At 40.2% G+C, this 20,834-nt stretch overlaps 1 protein-coding gene across 6 annotated transcripts in view; it reads right to left on the bottom strand.

The window, feature by feature from the left end:
* Nucleotides 1–20,834, bottom strand: part of ANKRD55 (ankyrin repeat domain 55) — a 537,753-nt gene that overhangs the window by 480,821 nt on the left and 36,098 nt on the right. For all 6 annotated transcript variants that reach the window (XM_044224520.1, XM_044224570.1, XM_044224580.1 and 3 more), the window contains exons 2-3: nt 8,824–8,908; nt 7,327–7,385 (exon numbers count right to left, since the gene is read on the bottom strand). The gene's annotated coding sequence lies outside the window, so the exon portion shown is untranslated. The remainder of the gene's footprint in view (nt 1–7,326; nt 7,386–8,823; nt 8,909–20,834) is intronic.

Genomic DNA, 20,834 nt, shown 5'->3' with positions numbered 1-20,834 from the left:
TGATTCACACACTGATTTAGGAAGGTATGTCTGCAAACTTAAATACAAGAGAAAAAGAAAACATGAGACAAGAGTAGTCAAATGATTCAAACAGGAGTTTTTTCAACCTAGGGCAGCTGAAGATGACACTGTATGAATAACCATTAAAAACATGACTATTATTTTGTCTTCTTCATTCCCATGGCAACTTAGTATTAATCTCTGCCAAAAAATAACTCTGTAGGCACCAAGAATTCTCAGCCTCTCTTTTAGCACCAAGCCCTTCCCACAGTCATTTGTATTAACATTTGCAAAAGATTTATTTCCCTTTGATTCAAATAATTCCACATTCCCAAGAATATCTAGACTGGAGCATAGCCAGCTGCCTGCAGGGCCTGCAGCCGTCTCCCTGGTCCTGAGTAGCTCGCTGGGTGCCCATGAATGGCTCATTGTTAAAGACAAACCCACTGCAGAGAACAGAGAAAACACAGAAGAGAAATCAGTGTCATGTCCTGAGGACAGGTCTGGAGTTTGAGCAATGAAACTGAGTGGGCATGGCAAGCACCTAAGGCTGCTCTGAGTCAGTGATTGATGACTCCTGGAGCTCCTCTGAGATGCTACCTAGGTCACCATCAGTCAACTCACTTCAGGAGATTCTGAACCCAAGTCATTCCATATGACCAAGCAGAGCAAGAGAGCAGGCCCCAAAGTGAAAATCATCTTCATTATCCCCAAACATCTGTTAAGCACTAACTATATGCAGGAGCAAACACAGGATTTCAGAGAGACGTCTAATGTCACCTTCAAATCGTGTATATGGCTCAAGCAACTGGCTAAAAATCCAAGAAAAGTGTGATTTCTACACTGTTATATGATGAAGACAGGGAACCCACATCTTGCTCTGATTGTTGCTACTGACTTTCTACGTGTGTTCTGTTTTATCTATCCCAGCTAATAGGGTACTTTGGAAAAAGGTCAAGCTGTATATCAAAGATTAAAAAGTTCTATAACTTTAGTGTTTCTTGGGATCAGTAAACTTTTCACTAAATTCAAATTGCAGAGTGAATTCAATGATTTCCTGATGTAAATTAGACATTTATTATTTCAGAGATGTACTAATAAACCCTATAATTAATACTCAATGAACATAATTTAGTAGCCATAAGCCCATAGTACAGAATATGTCCATTTTCAAAAAGTTGTACCATCTGGGGACGCCTGGGTGGCGCAGTTGGTTGGACGACTGCCTCCGGCTCAGGGCGTGATCCTGGAGTCCCGGGATCGAGTCCCACATCAGGCCCCCAGCTCCATGGGGAGCCTGCTTCGCTCTCTGACCTTCTCCTCGCTCATTCTCTCTCTCACTGTCTCTCTCTCTCAAATAAATAAAATAAAATCTAAATAAAAAAAAAAAGTTGTACCATCTGGTATTATTCAGATTTTTTATTGTCTTGTTTGAGGTTTTTCAATAGTCAGAAAACTACCATAAGTTCTCATGCTGCTTTACTTCTCCCAGCTCTTAAAAACCCACCAAAATATATCAGAGGAAAGCAACAAAGTGATCCAGAAACAACAAACTAATTCAGTTATGGTCATAATTAACCTATCTGCAAAAACAATAGCTGTATCTGCTCAAATGAAAATATATCTGACTTTATGGCATGGAGAAAAATAAACCCAGCTTGCGAAGACATGTTTCTATCCCTCAACTGCTCTACTTACCATTCTGCAAACAGGCAAAAAGGCTACACAGAGTCTGAGCTTCTACCCTATGGACACAGCTTGGTCTTCACTGGGGCCATTAATATAACACCGATGAAGGGCTATTTGTTGGGTAAAGTCATTTTCCCCTTGACATTTATTATCAGTAGAAAAGTTTTCTGTTTTAATACCCACATTCTGGCATATAATTACTGTAATAAAGTCTGCTTCTTCACTCTGGGTGACTGCTGCCAGTATTATGAAATCATGGCAATGGTTGTAAAAATAAGGGAGGTCACAACCTTTCCACACACACACACACCCACTCTGCAGCTGATATTAAATAGCTTTGGTGGGAAAATGCAGACCTTTAAACTTTTTCTACCAAACTCAATGCATTCTGTATTTAACTTCTTCTTTAAAACAATTTGTGTTGTAAGAATTCAACAACTGCATATGGTCATGGAAAAAAAAAAGATTATACTTAATTAGCTCCTAAGCCCGACTTGGACGGACGAAGCACAATAACAACCATTTCTTTGTACTAACTATTTTTAATGATATGCATTACATGCATTGGCCCGTCTACTGCACAGACTGTTCCAGCATCAATCCTGCTTTATGTGTTGTGCTTTTTGGCAAAAGACAACATGGGGGAAAGTCCCCATTTCAATATTTTGTCATTTTGATTGGAATAATAACTCCTAACAGCACAAATTCCCTCTTAACCTTAAACCACCACCATGGTTTCATAACCACAAAACAAATGACATTCAAGTGTATCAGACGCTATACAAATAGTCCCCTTATACCTCCAGCAATACTCAATATTTTGATTCATCCTCTCACTTTAAACTGCTTGAATATTTTAATCCAATTGCTTTCAGCTATTTTTTACATAATTATTGGATATAATTTTTCTACTTCTAGCCAAGACCCAAGCCAAGCTAATTCAGGATCATAATAAGGACAGATAGGCCCAGGAGGGAGTATTTGTGCATTTTTAAAAAATTTTTCTACTTCTTCATGGAATAGGAATTTCCTTAGGGAGGGTCTAAGGAAATACCTATTTTAAAAGTAGAATCTTGGGTTTCCAAATTAAAGTCATCCTAAGTAGAGATGCTATTTGCGGGTCAGAAGATCAGGATCTTTTCTTGCCCTTGAAATGGTAAATCACTGGAAACCATTATCTTCCAAAGCAACATACAGAAAATAGAAGCAAAAAGAATATTGGAGAACAAGGTGTGTTAGACCCCACAAAAAAGCACCAAGAGAACACCATACAGAGCTGATCAACCCTAGGACTGTCACCCCTGTTTCAAACATAGCAGCTCTGCTGTCATCTACTTTATTTCCTGGTCTTATGCATCAGGTTTTATTTAAGGAGGAAAAGAGCTACTATAACCACATTGGACAACAGATTGAGGTATGCACGCCCTGTGACCAGCAATTCTGCCCCTAGATATCTATCCTGAAGTAATTTGTATATATACGTCCAAGACTGACTGTATATCAGTCACAGCACTGTTGTCCATAATGGTTCCAAAGTAGAAGCAACCCAATGTCCATCCTTATCACAATGGATCTATATATTGTAGTGAATTCACACAATGGGAAACTATATCACAGTAGAAGTTAATAAACCAGAGGTTTGTGTCATAACATAGATGAATCCTACAAACACAATGCTGTATGTAAAAAGCAAGACAAAAAAGAAAACAGAATTATTCTACTTATATAAAATTTAGAAATAGGCAATATTCAACTATATTGTTTTTTTCTATCAAGATTTTATTTAAATTCAAGTTAGTTAACATACAGTGTAGTATTAGTTCCAGGGATAGAATTCAGTGATTCATCGCTTGCATATAACACCCAGTGCTCATTACATCACGTGCCCTCCTTAATGTCCATCATCCATTTACCCCATCCCCCCCACTCACTTCCCCTCCAGCAACCCACAGTTTGTTTCCTAGAGTTAACAGTCTCTTATGGTTTGCCTCCCTCTCTATTTATAGATATTTTTTTTCCTTCCCTTCCCCTATGTTCATTTATACTGTTTCTTAAATTCCACATATGAGTGCAATCATATGGTATTTTTCTTTCTCTGACAGATTTCACTTAGCATAATACACTCTAGTTCCATCCATGTCATTGTAAATGACAAGATTTCATTCTTTTTGATGGCTGTAATATTCCATTATATATATATATATATACATAAATATGTGTGTATATATATATACAGATTTCACTTAGCATAATACACTCTAGTTCCATCCATGTCATTGTAAATGACAAGATTTCATTCTTTTTGATGGCTGTAATATTCCATTATATATACACGCACGCACACATACACACACACACACGCTATATCTCTTATCTATTCATCAACTGATGAACATTTGGGCTCTTTCCATATTTTGGGAATTGTGAATTGTGCTTTTATAAACATTGGGATGCATGCAACCCTTCCAATCACTATTTTGTGACCATTGGATAAATACCTAGTATTGCGATTGCTAGGTCATAGGGTAGCTCCTAAACTCTATTGTTTAGAGATGCACACATAGACAATAAAGCTAGAAAGAAAAGCAAGTATATGATTTTCACTAAAGTATTAAAAATTTCCTTGTGGGGTAAGAGAAGGTTGTAATCAGGCCTCAGAATGTAAATGAGAGGAAATATCTGGGAATTCATTAATTCTGTTTCTCATCCTTTAAGCTTGATATTCTACCTTTCATTTCAAAACTGCAAAGAAAAAACAATGGCACTACTGCTAAAAAAAGAAAAGTTTGAAACTCATTGCTTCAACCCAACTTCTTCATGAGAAGGGTAAGAAACTGGACACCAGGGAGATTATATCAATTGCCCATTTTTCCTGGCACCCTAATGTGCATCTCCTAGGTCTGGGGCTGCCACAGAGCTTCTTCTCTAGTGCATTAAGTGGTCTGAGTCTGGAGGCTCAGAGAGCCTCTCATTGTCCCACAGGGCTCTTCAGTGCAGCTTGCAAACTGACCCATTCCTCTCCCTTCTACCCTACCACCCACACCCATAATGGCCAGCCCCTAATATGTCTCCCTGTGGGTCCACAGCCAAAGTCCTCCTCTGAGGCCCACTGGACGAATGCACATACTATATATGCATCCACAGATAGATACACATGCCTACTTGTATCCTGTACCCTCTCCTCATTACATGTCAACCTGGCTTGCCAATCCTATGTAGATAATATGTAATATTTAATCTATACCCAAAACCTACTATACTTTGCATTTTACAGATGTTAAAAACCAAAATCAAGTCAATTAAGAGCAAATATTAAATTTGCTCTACAAATACTTTTCAACAACCCATCCAATAAAAAGTGGAAGTGGCAGTGTGAATTATAGACTTGCCACTAGTGGAGAGGCGGGTTATCTCTTCCTGAACTACTCCTTGAGCTGCATGCACAGGATATATTGCTTTTATAATGGAGCTTTCTTTTAGTATCTTTTTTATCCCCTTCCTTTAAAAACAAAATCAGCTCCTGAGAAAACATCTAGCCAGAATTTTGTTTAGAAAGTAAAACTAGGACTTAAGAAATTCCACGAGACATTTGGGAAAGACATCACATGGAGATATGAATAATATGATTTCGAAAGCTTATACAGGAGTCTATTTACTAGATTTCTCCAATTCAGAGGCATTCTTGGATTTTTTTTTCCTACTTAAAGACTTTATTTTTTGGAGCAGTTTTAGGCTCTCAGCAAAACTGAGACAAAGTCACAGGGATTTCCCACCTCCCCCTGTGCCCACACAGGCACAGCTTCACCTATTATCAACGTCCCACACTGCAATGGTACATTTGTTACAACTGATGTAACTCTGTTGGTACACCATTATCATCAAAAATCAATAGTTTACATTAGGGTTTATTGTTATTGTTGTATATCCTATGGATCCACACAAATGTGTAATGACATGTATCTATTGTTAGGGTATCATTCAGAGTGTTTTCATTGCTCTAAAAATCCTCTGTGTTCCACATATTCATCCTTCCTCCCCTTCTTAATTCCTGGCAACTACTGATATTTTTACTGTCTCCACAGGTTTGCTTTTCCAGAATGTCATACAGTTGGAATCATATAGTATGTAGCCTTTTCAGATTGGCTGCTTTCATTTACTTATATTAATTTCCATTTCCTCCATGTCTTTTCATGGTTTCAAAGCTCATTCCCTTTTAGTGCTGAATCATATTCTATTGCCTAGATGTGCCATGGTTCATTTATCCATTCACCTATTAAAGGACATCTAAGTTGCTTCCAAGATTGGAAAATTATGAATAAAGCTGCTATAAATATCCATGTGCAGATTTTTTGTGGACATAAATTTCAACTCTTTTTGGTAAATACCAGGGAGCACAAGTGCTAAACTGTATGTTAATAGTATATTTAGTTTTGGGGGGCACCTGGATGGGTCAGTCAGTTAAGTGCTGCCTTCAACTCATGTCATGATCCTAGGGTCCTGGGATCCAGCCCCACATCAGGCTTCCTGCTCGGCGGGGAGCCTGCTTCTCCCTCTCCCTCTACCAGCCGCTCTGCCTACTGTGCTCTCTCTGTCAAATAAATAAATAATCTTTTTTAAAAATAAGAGTGTATTGGGGCTCCTGGGTGGCTCAGTGGGTTAAGCCGCTGCCTTCGGCTCAGGTCATGATCTCAGGGTCCTGGGATCGAGTCCCGCATCGGGCTCTCTGCTCAGCAGGGAGCCTGCTTCCCTCTCTCTCTCTCTGCCTGCCTCTCTGCCTACTTGTGATCTCTATCTGTCAAATAAATAAATAAAATATTTAAAAATAAATAAAAAATAAAAGAAGAGTGTATTTAGTTTTTAAAGAAACAACCAAATTGTCTTCCAAAGTGGTTATACCATTTTGCTTTGGACTAGAAATTTCAGACTTGACAAGGTAGGTCTTTCTTCTATGACCTTTGGTAGAAAAGTCAGTAGAAAGGTAGAAAAGCCTATCTATGTCCCATTTGTGAGGAACTCTAAGATAATTCTCCTAAAAATGGAACTACAGAAGAAGCCAAAAATCTAAGATAGTGTATACCACCAAGCAGAGCAAGAATAGAGAAGGGAAGAAGAAGTAAAAATGTAGGAAACAAAAGAAAAATATTACAAAAAATCCAAATAAAGGTATAGAGTTCTTAGGCCACAAACAACTTCTCTCCAAATAAGCTTGCTGTCATTCTTAAAGAAGCCCATATCCACGTAGGTATATTCCAGCCATGAATAAACAAGAAATAAGTATCATTTCAAGAAAAAGTGTCCATGGAAAAAAAGGCTTTTGTCAGAAAAACAGCAGTATTTCCAATTTCCCAACTTATCAGTAGGAGGCCAATGTAACAAAAAACACCTGAAGAAGTAAAAATACTCTATGTGTCATATTGGTGTTATGCCAGTAGCAGATTTTAAAAAGCAAGAAGGGTGATTATTCCTTTCTTTGAAACAACCCCACATGCAATGATTCAGTGCGCCTTCTGGTGTGCATCTTCAGTGGTATGAACTCATTTAGTTAAAATTCCAGATCGTATCACTTCTTTAAAAAAGTCATTCCCAGGAAATTTGCTTTCTAGTCCTCCTATCTGTGCTTAGCTGTACTCTACTCACCCTTCATGGTGCTCCTCAAGCACAGCAGCCCACAGCAAGAGTCTCTGGTCTTTGAATTCCTAGGACAATAACCATGCATCATTCATTCAGACTTAATTTCATAGAGCACTGCAAAGGAGTTTAACCCCTCCCTCAGTGTGTATGACTCTTTCCCACCCAGATTCAAAGGTCATGGAAGATACACCTCTTGAGCTTTCTTATCCATCCTCTATAACAGTGCTGTACTCATAGTAGGTGCTCAAACCTTCCCCAGGGGTTCATTCAGTCCATGCTGCCTCCTCTTCAGAGGTCAAGGTTGTCACCAGAAATAAATTCCCCTACAACACCATCATTGTGGCAGCCAAAGCTTCCCCTACCTCAGTTATTTCAATGTCTTTTCTTTATTTGGCTTTAAGCAGATGATGGACAGAAATTAAAAACAAATCCAGGTCAGTGAGTGTGTATTTTATGGAAAACAATGGTTCTCTCCAAACTAGAAAGGGTCAGATCACCACTGAAATTTAACATACCATGATCATAACCAAGTTCATAAATGGGTGCTAAACATGGACAGGATCACTGTGAATAACAAACAAATGCAGGGAATAGATTAAAGCTTTCATAGTAATCTGGAATCAGACTCTCAAATATTTTAAGAGTATTGTATTATTTGTTCTGCTATAATGTAATATGTAGATTCCTAAAAATTATCTGGTTTGTCAAAAACTGTGATATTACAACAGTTGTTTTAGTGAAAGGGGAAGGTATTAAGGTTAGGATTAGAGCATTTCAGACATTACAGCCAACAAAAGAGGCATTTCATAGTTATAAGTATATATTATTATCATAATCTAAAAAGTATAGATCCACAGATCAAAGTGGACAAAACAAACCCAAATGTTTCATTCCACACACTCAGGAATTTTGTAGTCTTTTCTAAGACCTTTGACTTTTATTGCATGATTATGTTTGCTGAGCCTCTAATCTGGAAATAGAGAATAAAGAAATAAAAGTCAATCCTCAGAACAATTCACCAAGAATACACACAGCAGCATCTTCCCAGGCTTTGCAAGGCTGTGACTTTTCTCTTCCTCCTTAGGGTTCTAGTCCCTGAGTAGTCACTATAATTAAAAGTAGTTGCATAATGCAAAGATGCTCCTTAATTAGTAGAATACCTCATGTCTCATCACCATTATGAAAACTTCTAATGTAGGAAAAAATGGTTGAACTTCAGGCTCAAAATTAAATTTGGGCTTTTCATATCAATCACTGACTTTGTGGGGCTGTATCTGTGATATTTCTGAAAGGTGTCTATGACCACAGAAATATTAACTCTGCCCATTCTCAATCAGCCCCTGAGATTCACTTTTTTCCACCAGCATAGGATAATGTTTATTGCTCAACAAACAAAACCAAAAACCCAGTAGAGAGGGTGGGTACATCTTCTTAAGATATAATGGCTCCTCTCCATAGGGCTAATGATTTTGGAGATTACACTGAAGGGGCCTGCAGCCATACCTTCAAGACACCTCTTCATGTCATATGGTTCACTGAGATATGGTTTCTTAAAGGGATGTTGTTGACAGTGAAAACTGGCGGATTCCTGAGGAAGGTGAGAAAGAAAATTCAGTAAAAAACATATCATCCGGTTCATTGTCTATAGAATCTACCAAATCCACCCTAGATGAGTGGGTGAAAAGTCTTACTTCTATGTCAGCAATTGAGATCATTAATCCCTTCCAGAACTGACATATTAGTATGAGCTTATTAAGGATTTTAACTACAAAGCTTATACAACATTTCTGATGAACTCATTCTAAATATTTCTGAGCTTTTAGGAAAGTCCAACTTGGATTCTAAGTGCTCTATTTACTGATACAGTCCATCCTTAGAACATTTCAAGAAAGACCTCAAAAGCCCCCTCTCAAAAATGAGGAAACTAAGGCTTAGGGAGTTTTAAATATCTTGCCAAGAACATGTGTCTGGTAAACTTAGTGGAATCAGGATTCAAACACTTAACCATTACACCACACTGCCTCTCCTGTGTAAGTCACAAGGACAAAGAGTAGAAAGAAACACTAGTGATTTGTTGGTCCCCAAATTGTTGGTCCCCAAATTGTTGGTCCCCAAATCCCCTTAGCCCATATCTGATTTCAGCCACAGTTTTGGCAGAAAGCTCCATAAATCTCAGGTTGACTTTTTGCTTTCCTGCCTCAAGATCTCTTCTGAAAGAGCAGGAGCCCATTCAGCCCATATTCAAACTGGCTTGAAAATCTTCAAGCAGTGGGGCATGGGAACCAGGAAAAATGCCTCAGCTTTCTAGTCTTCCAAGTAACAATGCCGAAGACATCCCATTTGCTTCTCTGAATACGAGTGTAACTGAGCTGTTGCCCAGAGCAGTACACCTTAAACTGGCTTTTTCTCCTTCCTGACACTCTCTCCACATTACCTCACTCATACTTCTGAGGTTCATTTCCCAAATAAACTACTTGCACCTAAGATTTTCTCTCAGGCCCGATTTTGAGGGAACCAAACTAAAACATCTGACCTTTTTGGCATGATTAACTAGACAGTTTCTTATGGCTGTCCTTCCTAATCTATTACTCAGTGACTTTAAATCGCATGGAAATTTTCAAAAATCTTACACTCAGCCCCAAATGAAGCTCATCAAGGCAAACACTCCAAGAAAAGTTACAGCTATTGTAGAAATGTGGAAACATAATCATGGAACAGTTCCCCCACGTTACAATTTACCAGGATGTGAAGAACTAGATCTACATTTCCACCTAGAGTCTGGAAAGGCTTGTTTTACTCACTAATCTGTATAGAAGGCATAACACAATTCTGTATTAAATTATCCAGAAGAGACCATTCTGGTCCTCATATTTTCATTTGCATGTGTCCAACCAGACAGACTTTAAAGTACAATTAACAGCTTCTCTTCATCCAAGTAATATTTTCTAAGGCCAAGCCCTTCCTAATTGTGTGACCCTAGGGGCATACCTATGACCCTAAGGACAGTCCCCAGAAATCCCTGGAAGTCTAAAGAAGGAGTAAGGACAAGATGATAAGAGACACAGGTTCAACTAGTACAGCCCTAACTTTCACAGATGAGAAAAGATAGTTGCTGAGAAAATTTTTGACTTGTGTACCACATCCCACAAGCCAGTAAGAACTAGAAGGATAGGGGCGCCTGGGTGGCTCAGTGGGTTAAGCCTCTGCCTTCAGGTCAGGTCATGATCCCAGGGTCCTGGGATTGAGCCCCACGTCAGGATCTCTTCTCAGCAGGGAGCCTGCTTCCTCCTCTCTCTCTGGCTGCTGCTCTGCCTGCTTGTGATCTCTCTCTCTCTGCCAAATAAATAAATCTTTAGAAAGAAAAAAAAAAGAAGAAGAAGAACTAGAAAGATAGCCCAGGCCTCCCCACACTGTGCTGCCTCCTCCATGGAAAGCCAACTGCTGATAAAACCCAGCCTAAAACATCCTTTGTAGTCCCTGTCTCCAGTTGTTCTAGAATCAACATGGTATACTACCTTTTGCATATATCATATAGACTCCCACCCTGTCTGTTTTTTTAATATAAATTAAATAAATAAAAAGCCACCTAGCTCCAGTATCCTCTTTAAGTCTCTGGGCCATAGATAGCATCTGTCAGTACAAAGTATGTTTCCTCTAGGAGTCTTAGACAAGTTAAGGAACATATGTGGCCCTCCTCCTTTGATCAAAGATATTCCACGATATCCAGGGTTCACAATGCAAAGCAATATTAGCGATTTTTTCTTTTTCATGCCACTCTGCTTTGCTCCTGCTCACTGTTGATACACTTAGCCCAAGAACCACCCAGCACAAGAGTGAATAGCAACACTGGCTGTACATTAGAATCACCTGAATCATTTTTTTTTAATATTTTATTTATTTATTTGACAGAGAGAGATCACAAGTAGACAGAGAGAGGCAGGCAGAGAGAGAAAGGGGGAAGCAGGCTCTCTGCTGAGCAGAGAGCCCGATGCAGGGCTCAATCCCAGGACCCTGAGACCATGACCTGAGCTGAAGGCAGAGCCTTAACCCACTGAGCCACCCAGGCGCCCCACCTGGGATCACTTTTTATAAAACTGTGGATGCATAGATGTTACCCAAGAACATCTGAAACTGAAGTTCTAAGGATGGAGTAGAGAATCCAGCAGTTCTCAGGAGCCCTGCAGGTGAATGTGATACACAGTGAAGTCGAGAACATCTGCTATAACCAAAAACCAAAACAGGAAGTCAGAGTACATTGTCAGGCACTGAGCTCCAAGCAGGTCAGGCTCAAGATGAAGGTTGACGAATATCCAACTTTTGTAGCAACATGGACGGGACTGGAAGAGATTATGCTGAGTGAAATCAGTCAAGCAGAGAGAGTCAATTATCATATGGTTTCACTCATTTGTGGAGCATAACCAATAGCATGGAGGACAAGGGGCGTTAGAGAGTAGTAGGGAATTTGGGTAAATTGGAAGGGGAGGTGAACCATGAGAGACTATGGACTCTGAAAAACAGTCTGAGGGGTTTGAAGTGGCGGGGGGGTGGGAGGTTGGGGTACCAGGTGGTGGGTATTATAGAGGGCACAGCTTGCATGGAGCACTGGGTGTGGTGAAAAAATAATGAATACTGTTTTTCTGAAAATAAATAAATTGGGAAAAAAAAAAAAAATCCTTCAGCCATACCAAAGATTTCAATTAGTAACCCCAGTTCACCACTGAAAGGGAAAAAGTCCTTCTCCAGCCCATCTAGAAGTCAAACCGGCAAAACCATTTCTACCTGGGACTATTGAGGGCCTGATCTCACACTCTAGCCAATATCATACTGTGTGGGCTCATCTTACCTGGCTGAACTCTGTCCCCAGCCTGTCTGCAGAGACTGTGCCAGCACAACTCAACTTCACTGCAGAGTCAGCAAAGTTGGAGAGAACCCTGTACTGTCATGGCTCTATAGGAGACCCCAGGAGCCACTGGCAGGGTTCTCTATAAGCAGCAGGAGCAGTAAATATGAAATTTTCCGGACCCAGAAAGCAGGCAGACCACAAAGTGAGGGTGTCATCAACAAAAGATGGAAGCAGACATGCTGAGGATATTCAACAGCAGCACCGAAAACAGAAGAACATGCAGGAGGCTTGTCCAATACAGGCAGCGGGGCAGACAAAGAAAACAAGGCAGAGATTGAATGTAGAAGCAGGGCAGGGAAGCCGTGTGACCTAATGCAACTGGGCTTTGGTAGTAAGCTGTCTGGATTGAACATTGGCTATGATTCATGATTTGGGGCAAGGGGGAAAAACATCAAAAAACAAACAAACAAAACCACATCAGTCTCAGTACAAATAGCTGGTACTCGATCAAATATTAGTCATATTATTATGAGATAAAGAGGTAGCTCCTAGGACCTAAGAAAGAGGTTTAGTCAAAAGGAAATGGGGCAAAAGGTCAGTTACAAATCAGACAAGGCCCTACAGTGGAGCTGAGAAACAAGTTCACCATGATAGCAATGAACTAAAACTCTTGATTCTATTATCTTTTTAAAAACAGGCTTAGCTCCAGAGTCTTCAGCAAAGTGGCCACCTGTGGCCTCAGTTGCAAAGTTAGAGGTCTCAAGGCCAAGGGCACCAAGCCAACTACTACACTGATTGGCTTGGCACAGGTTCAAAGTCAAGTTCATCCCTGGGACTCCAAGGGACCACTTCCCTTTCACTCAGAATGTTCCTCCTGGGGTGGCCGTTACCTTTAAGAGTTACTTCTTGCTGTTCTTGTTGTTTTGTAAAACTCCTAGTATTTTTTTTTTTACCTCCAATTCCAGGTCCCCATTCCTGCCCTGGCTGGTGGCTTCCTGCCTGTCCTCTATCTTCCAGTCATTTAAGTTTCTCTCATACTTCCCGTTTTGTTCTGTCTCCCCTCCAGCCTTCATTCTAGGCCCTTCAACAGGCCCAGAATCCCCAGAGTCCAAAAGAAGTCTTTCTTCCCTACCCTTTCTCCCCCACCCCCAATTGGTCTCACATCCTGCCCACCACCAGCCAGCAAGGGTCTTATTAGCCTCAACTCTATCCCATAAAGCCTTCATTTAAGAATTCTCATACATATTTTCATGGCGCCTGGGTGGCTCAGTGGGTTAAGCCGCTGCCTTCGGCTCAGGTGGTGATCTCAGAGTCCTGGGATCGAGTCCCGCATCGGGCTCTCTGCTCAGCAGGGAGCCTGCTTCCCCCCTCTCTCTCTGCCTGCCTCTCTGCCTACTTGTGATTCCTCTCTGTCAAATAAATAAATAAAATCTTAAAAAAAAAAAAAGAATTCTCATACATATTTTCATATTAATAACACCCACCATCTTCCCTGGAAAGTTCCCATTAGCTTTTCCTTAAACACTGAAAATACAGTAGGACTTCACATTAACATCTTAACACAGAAACCTCTGTCCTGCTAGCACTTCAGCTTACTCTCATTAGGGGGAAGGGAAACATCTGACCATACTCTAAAAAGAAACTAAACTGAGAAGTGGATAAAGAGGAACATTTTTCCAAACGTGTTTATTTCTGACCTTCCCTCCCCACCCCCACCCCTCTAAAGCTGATACACCCATCAGATTGGACCAGCACTCCTGAAATTCTGCTATTGCTTCTTGCTGCAGCAAAGAGATACTTGAAGTCTGTTCCCAAAAGAGAATATTTTTACTTGTTGTCTTCCAGGGTCAAAGCTTAAAACTTTAACCCTGTCTAGCCATTTTACAAACCGGGTTATAGATTAGTTATAGGTCTCTCACAAGGGGGATCAAGGGCATGGAGCTATCCATGGGCATCAGTGTGGCTAAAGATCAACATACCCAAATGGCAGGGCCTGGTGAAAGAAGGCCAAGCTGTAGTTACCCATCTGGCAGAAAGTAGTCCAATCTGTACCTACAGGGTACTACCTTCTGCTTATTCTCTGCATTTGTACAGAGGAACTAAGGAGGATACAAAAAACCTGAATGATGATATTGTGGTCAGCTGCACTGTCACGCTAGCTAATACCAGAAGAACATTCCCATTTTATAAACATACTAACTCTTAGACTATTTTCAGAGCTGGAAGGGACATCAGGAAATATCTCTTTGACTGCTTCATTCTAGAGATGAAAAAATTGAGATCTTGAGAAATAAATGGACCCACCAATGGTCATCAGAGCAGAAGAGGAACTGACTTCCCTCTTCATCTACTGTATCCATTGCACCACACTATTCCATGGACATCTTCATCTTGGCTATTTACAAAATGCATTTTTCAGTGTAAATATATGACAGGAACTGAAAGGGAGCATATGAGGAGATTTTTCCCTTGAAAAGTGTCATGCCTCAATATTCTTACAACATACATACCTGAATTGTTCTCAGAGAATGACAAAGTACTAAGGATAAAAGCAGTTACTTATTTAGTGGCAGGGAAGAAAAAAAAAAAAAAAGGAAGTCCAGTGGGATGGAAAAAAATCAAGATGGGAGGTTTAAATAGTATATAGACTGAATGCAGTGGGATGGAAAAAAATCAAGATGGGAGGTTTAAATAGTATATAGACTGAATGCAGGACTGAGGCAGGAAGAATGGGACTGAAAAAAAAGATATCCATGGAAGGATATGAAAGATCAGGAGAGAACAAAGATTCTCTTACTACTTTATTCTATTCCAAGCAAACTGGTTGGACATATGACAGTAACTTCTTTAGGAGATACATTTTGCTTTCTTTTATGACTACAATACAGATGGAAATTAATTTAAGTGATCTCTTACAGAGTTTCTTCCTTTTTTTGGCAAATCATTTCCAAACCTCCCTTTCCAAAAAACTCTATAATATCAAAATAACTGAACTGGTATTGTTTTTTAAAGTCCTAACATGACAAGAAGAATATCAAATTGCCAGAAAGGAGTTTCCTCAGCAAGACAAGTCTTAATGAAACCTTTTTTTAACCCCAGATTGAATTCACTTTTTATTCATTTCCACATCAAATTATAAACAACACATTCTCAGGTGTTATTTTTAGATGTTTTTAATTTGTCTAGTCTAATACGCAACCCAAAAAATTTCCATTTAGGGTGTGACAATGCTTAAAAACAAAACCAAACAAAACCTTTTTCCTGTTCTGTTTAAGGTGGGTGGATCAAAGAATGTCTAGGCAGATAAGAGAGCGTCAGATATTAAGCAGTCTCAGTTACTGCGAAGAATAAAAAGGAGGGTTCCTGCAACTATAGCTGTGAATATGCCCAAAGAGACAAGAGAATTTTCCAAACAACTATTGGTTAAAATTCAAGGTAGTATGCTATATTTCATACCTTCTCAGTTTTGTTTTTTTTTTTTTTAAGATTTTATTTATTTATTTGACAGAGAGAAATCACAAGTAGATGGAGAGGCAGGCAGAGAGAGAAAGACGGAAGCAGGCTCCCTGCTGAGCAGAGAGCCCGATGCGGGACTCGATCCCAGGACCCCGAGATCATGACCTGAGCCAAAGGCAGGCAGCGGCTTAACCCACTGAGCCACCCAGGCGCCCCATACCTTCTCAGTCTTAAAGGTTACAAATTTTAAACTTTATTGGGTAGGAAGGTTTTGAAATTCAAGTTCCATTTACTCTTGGCTAAGCCCAGCAGTCTGATTCCTGGGATGGGAGAGGGGGAATGTCAAACTGTTGAAATAGCTGCTGCTGATTTCCCCATCACTAAAGCTCCCCAGAGAAAGAGTTAAAAATGTTTGCTGTTGTGTTTAAAGTATCTTCTAAAACACAACTTAAAAAGATGTTTTGTGTTTTAGATGCTAAAGAACAAGAAATTCTGATTCTGTAGATTGAGTCTCACCTTTCTTCTTAAGTAACTTATTGAAGACAAGTGCCTTCCCTGCAGTGATAGTAAAGAAAAGAGTTCATTGTCATCTGGAATCAAGACAAAACAAATCTTAAAGGGCCAACTACATCTTCAGTACCATAAAAGGGCTTAAAGGGACTCTGAAAAACAATCTGAGGGTTTTGAAGGGGCAGAGGGTGGGAAGGTGGGTGAGCCTGGTGGTGGGTATTACAGAGGGCACGTATTGCATGGAGCACTGGGTGTGGTGCATAAACAATGAACTCTGGTACACTGAAAAGAAATTTAAAAAATAAAAAAATTTTTTTAAAAAAGGGTCATTAATGCTTTTCTTTTTTTGCTTTTATTATGGTTCTATCTCACACATATGAACTTAATTTGACTTTTCACAATACGAATAAGAAAATCATTCTGCTATCTTCAGTCTAACCTCTATACGAGCGACACCAACACCCCCAGCACCCATTCACGTGACCACCAGTTCTCAGGCTGCCCTTATTTGATATAGAGCAGGTAAGAAATTGTCAAAGGAGAAATGTAAACTCTAGAGAAAGAATTGAACAATCTTTCCTCTTGCCCCCTACAATGCTATACACAATACAGGTGTGGAAGTTGACATCTCAATGAATAACAGTCTTACCTCAGTTTACAAATCCTCTAGAAGGAAACTCCTCTATGACAAGTGTCTTGTGGATAAACAAACAAAGTTCATAAATCACTGTCGTTATGTAATAAAGCTGTTCCATACCCACTATTCATCTGCCCTTGCCCCAAATAAGATCCCCCTCTAGACAAATCCAAGCCATCTCTTCTGGGTTTTTTCATTCGATCCTCAGTTTTAGAGCCCATTTCCTCCAAAAATCCTTTCAGAGCCCGAAGCTCTCTTTCCTTTTTTTTTTTTTTTTTTTAATATTTTATTTATTTATTTGATAGAGATTACAGGTTGTCAGAGAAGCAGGCAGGGAAAGAGGAGGAAGCAGGCTTCCCACTGAGCAGAGAGCCCGATGTGGGGCTCTATCCCAGGACCCTGGGATCATGACCTGAGCTGAAGGCAGAGGCTTAAGCCACTGAGCCACCCAGGCATCCCCCGAAGCTCTCTTTCTTTACATCACCCTCAATCATATTAAATAAAGTGTATAAAACATCTAGTGCACTGTTTGACTCTGCACTTAAAAACACGAATTCGTTTCCTTCTCTTTTCACACAGCTCTGATATACCACACTTCCAGCTTTCATGCCTCACTCCAACCTCCTGTAACCTTACTACTATTTCCCCTCTCCTTTGATCCACCTCACCATTCTGTGCTGATCCACATCTTCCTTTTTCCAGCCCTCAACAAAAAAGACCCATAAACTTTTGCTTTTTCCCACATTTCAACTCTAAAGACATTTATTAAGGACCCCATGATTAGTGATCACTAGCACTACCGTCATAATTTTTGCCATTTCTACATATGACCTGTGCTATAAGCCACTCAGTATCTTTATTTTAATTAGCTTACTTCTTGAAAATTAAAAAAAGAAAGATCTATTTTAGACTTTCAGCCTCTAGAAATATAAGATAATCAATTTCTGTTAATTAAGTCACTCAGTTTGTGGTACTTTTCAGCCCCAGCAAACTAATACAGTGAACTAGTCTTTCACTGCCCTAGTTCAGTGTCCTAGGTCAATTTACTCCCATGCCACTCCAGGCAGACCACTAAGAGCCTTTGTACCTCTCTGTTGTTCTCAATAGGGCTTGCAGGCTGGCACCTGCCTTGCAGACAGGTTACATTTTGCCCGTTGGGTTTTTTTTTTAATTTTATATTAACTTCACATTTAAAATTATGAGAGTTCCCATTAAAATCTGGATCCCCAACTTCTTTTGAAAAATCAGAAAATCTGGCAGCAAACTCAAACTCAGTAAGATTCTAATCCTCCTTTCTGCATATTATCTTATCTCCTTTGAGTTACAGTTATTTTTTAAACTGATTTTCCCTTTTACAAACTTAAATGAGTGTCACTTATCTGTCCAACCCCTACCACAGAGGTTCTCAAACATCATTAGGTATAAGAATCACCTGCAAGCCTTGTTAAAACCCAGATCAGTGGGCCCCACCCTCGGTTTCTGATTTAGTAGATCTGGGGTGAGGCCAATAATTTGCATTTCTCATATTTTCCAGCCAATGCTGCAGTGGCTAAAACTAGGATCACACTTTGAGAATCAATGCCTTTCAACACAATGTAGGACCTTCCACATAAAATGGGTTCAAGAAATTGTCAAATTATTGTAGTCATTGCATAGAGATTAGGAGCATACAAATAACTTTTGTGAATTCCAACTTCACCACTCACTAGGACTTCGCACAAGTTACTAAATCTCCCTATACATCTAAATCCTTGCCTGTGTAACGAGAAAAATAATAGAACCCATTGTGAAAATAAATAAAGGAAATCTCATTAAAAATGGAGTCAGTGGGGGGCGCCTGGGTGGCTCAGTGGGTTAAGGCCTCTGCCTTCGGCTCAGGTCATAATCCCAGGGTTTGGGGATCGAGCCCCACATCGGGCTCTCTGCTCGGGGGGAGCCTGCTTCCTCCTCTCTCTCTGCCTGCCTCTCTGCCTATTTGTGATCTCTGCCTGTCAAATAAATAAATAAAATCTTAAAAAAAAAAAAAAATGGAGTCAGAGGGATGTCTGGATGGCTCAGTCGGTTAAGGGGCTGCCTTTAGCTCAGGTCATGATTCCAGGGTCCTGAGATCGAGTCCCACATCAGGCTCCTGAGATCGAGTCCCACATCAGGCTCCTAACTCTGCTAGTTAAGAAAACAACATTAGGGGATACCTGGGTGGCTGCTTCTCCCTCTGCCTGCTTCTCCTTTTGCCTGCCGCTCCCCCTAATTGCGCGCGCTCTCTCTCTCTGACTAGTAAATAAATAAAATCTTTAAAAAAAAAAAAAATGGAGTCAGAAAGTCCTGAATGGAGAGTTCTCATATACTACCACCAGCAGTAAAAAGCATACCTCACACTCCCCAAAAGGAAGTTTAGTTTACATATCCCAGCAGGAGGAAGGAAGAATTTCTCTGTGCCCAGGAACAGCCCAGCCACTGGGAACTGCCACAATCAACCAATGAGAACCCATAACAGCCCCTTCCAGCTTCCTCTTTTCCCCAATAAAAGCAAGCCCCTCTCCTCTGTTCTCTAGACTTGCCTATGGTTCACCACGGTTTGCTTGTCTCAAATTGCAATTCTACACGACTCCTAAAGAAACTCATTTTGCCTATAAAATAGCTGGCTTTTGTTTTTTTGTTTTTTTTTTAATTTTTAATTTTTAATTTTTTTTTATTTTTTATTTTTTTTTAATTTTTTATTTTTTTCCAATTTATTTATTTTCAGAAAAACAGTATTCATTATTTTTTCACCACACCCAGTGCTCCATGCAAGCCGTGCCCTCTATAATACCCACCACCTGGTACCCCAACCTCCCACCCCTCCGCCACTTCAAACCCCTCAGATTGTTTTTCAGAGTCCATAGTCTCTAATGGTTCACCACCCCTTCCAATTTACCCAAAAGCACATACCCTCCCCAATGTCCATAACCCTACCCGCCCTGGCTTTTGTTTTTTAAGGTCAATACTGTATTTCAAAAGCTACTATCAATGTTAAATGAGATAACACATGTAAATTACTGCACTTGATATTATTCCAGAAACTCTGGCTGTTATTATCATGTATTAATTCTCTCTTTCCTGGAAGGGGCTGAGGGCAGGAGGGGCCTCAGTCAGATAAGTGTCTGCCTTTGGCTCCTGTCAGGAACCCAGCGTCCAGGAATGGAGCCTCCTGTAGGGCTCTCTGCTCAGTGGGGTGTCTGCTTCTCCCTCTCTCTCTGCCCCTCCCTCCCTCCTCATCCTGCTCCTGCTCTATTTAATAAACAAAAATCTTTGGGGCACCTGGGTGGCTCATTAGGTTAAAGCCTCTGCCTGCGGCTCAGGTCATGATCCCAGGGTCCTGGGATCGAGCCCCGCATGGAGCCCCGCATGGAGCCCCGCATGGAGCCCCGCATCGGGCTCTCTGCTCGGCAGGGAGCCTGCTTCCTCCTCTCTCCCTCTGCCTGCCTGTCTGCCTACTTGAGATCTCTGTCAAATGAATAAAATCTTTAAAAAAAAATAAAATAAAAATAAATAAAAATAAAAATCTTTAAGACAAAAAAAAAATTATCTCTTTTCCTAGTCTGTAAATTTGAAACCAGAGTCTTCCACTCATTTTACTTTATGTAACCACCTTCAGGACCCTTTAAACTGTGCCTCACACATAACAGGTACTAAATAAAGATTTTCTGAAAGAATAAATGAAGAACCAAACTAATGCACATTCAAATCTCATGGACTTGAGGATAGCCAAGCTCAGAGGACACTTTTACAAAGGCCCTGTAATTACAACACAAAACCTAATTTGCACATTTAAGTATAAACTCAGAGATGCTTGGTATATCTAATAACTCCCCAAGGGGCAGTAACAGCTATCTATCTAAGTGTGGATAAGTCTATCCACACTTATTCCATGCCAGGCACTGTTCTCTGTCTTCAGTGTATACTCATTAAATCAGTCTTCAATTAATGAAAAACCTCAGGTTGATCTATCAGTTAGAAGTTGCACTTGGCGGGTGCCTGGGTGGCTCAGTGGGTTAAAGCCTCTGCCTCCGGCTCCGGTCATGATCCCAG

Source organism: Neovison vison, chromosome 1 (assembly GCF_020171115.1).
Source record: "Neovison vison isolate M4711 chromosome 1, ASM_NN_V1, whole genome shotgun sequence".
Lineage (NCBI taxonomy): Eukaryota > Metazoa > Chordata > Mammalia > Carnivora > Mustelidae > Neogale > Neogale vison.
Note: the sequence above shows the minus strand (reverse complement) of the source record. Positions and strands in the feature narration are given on the sequence as shown.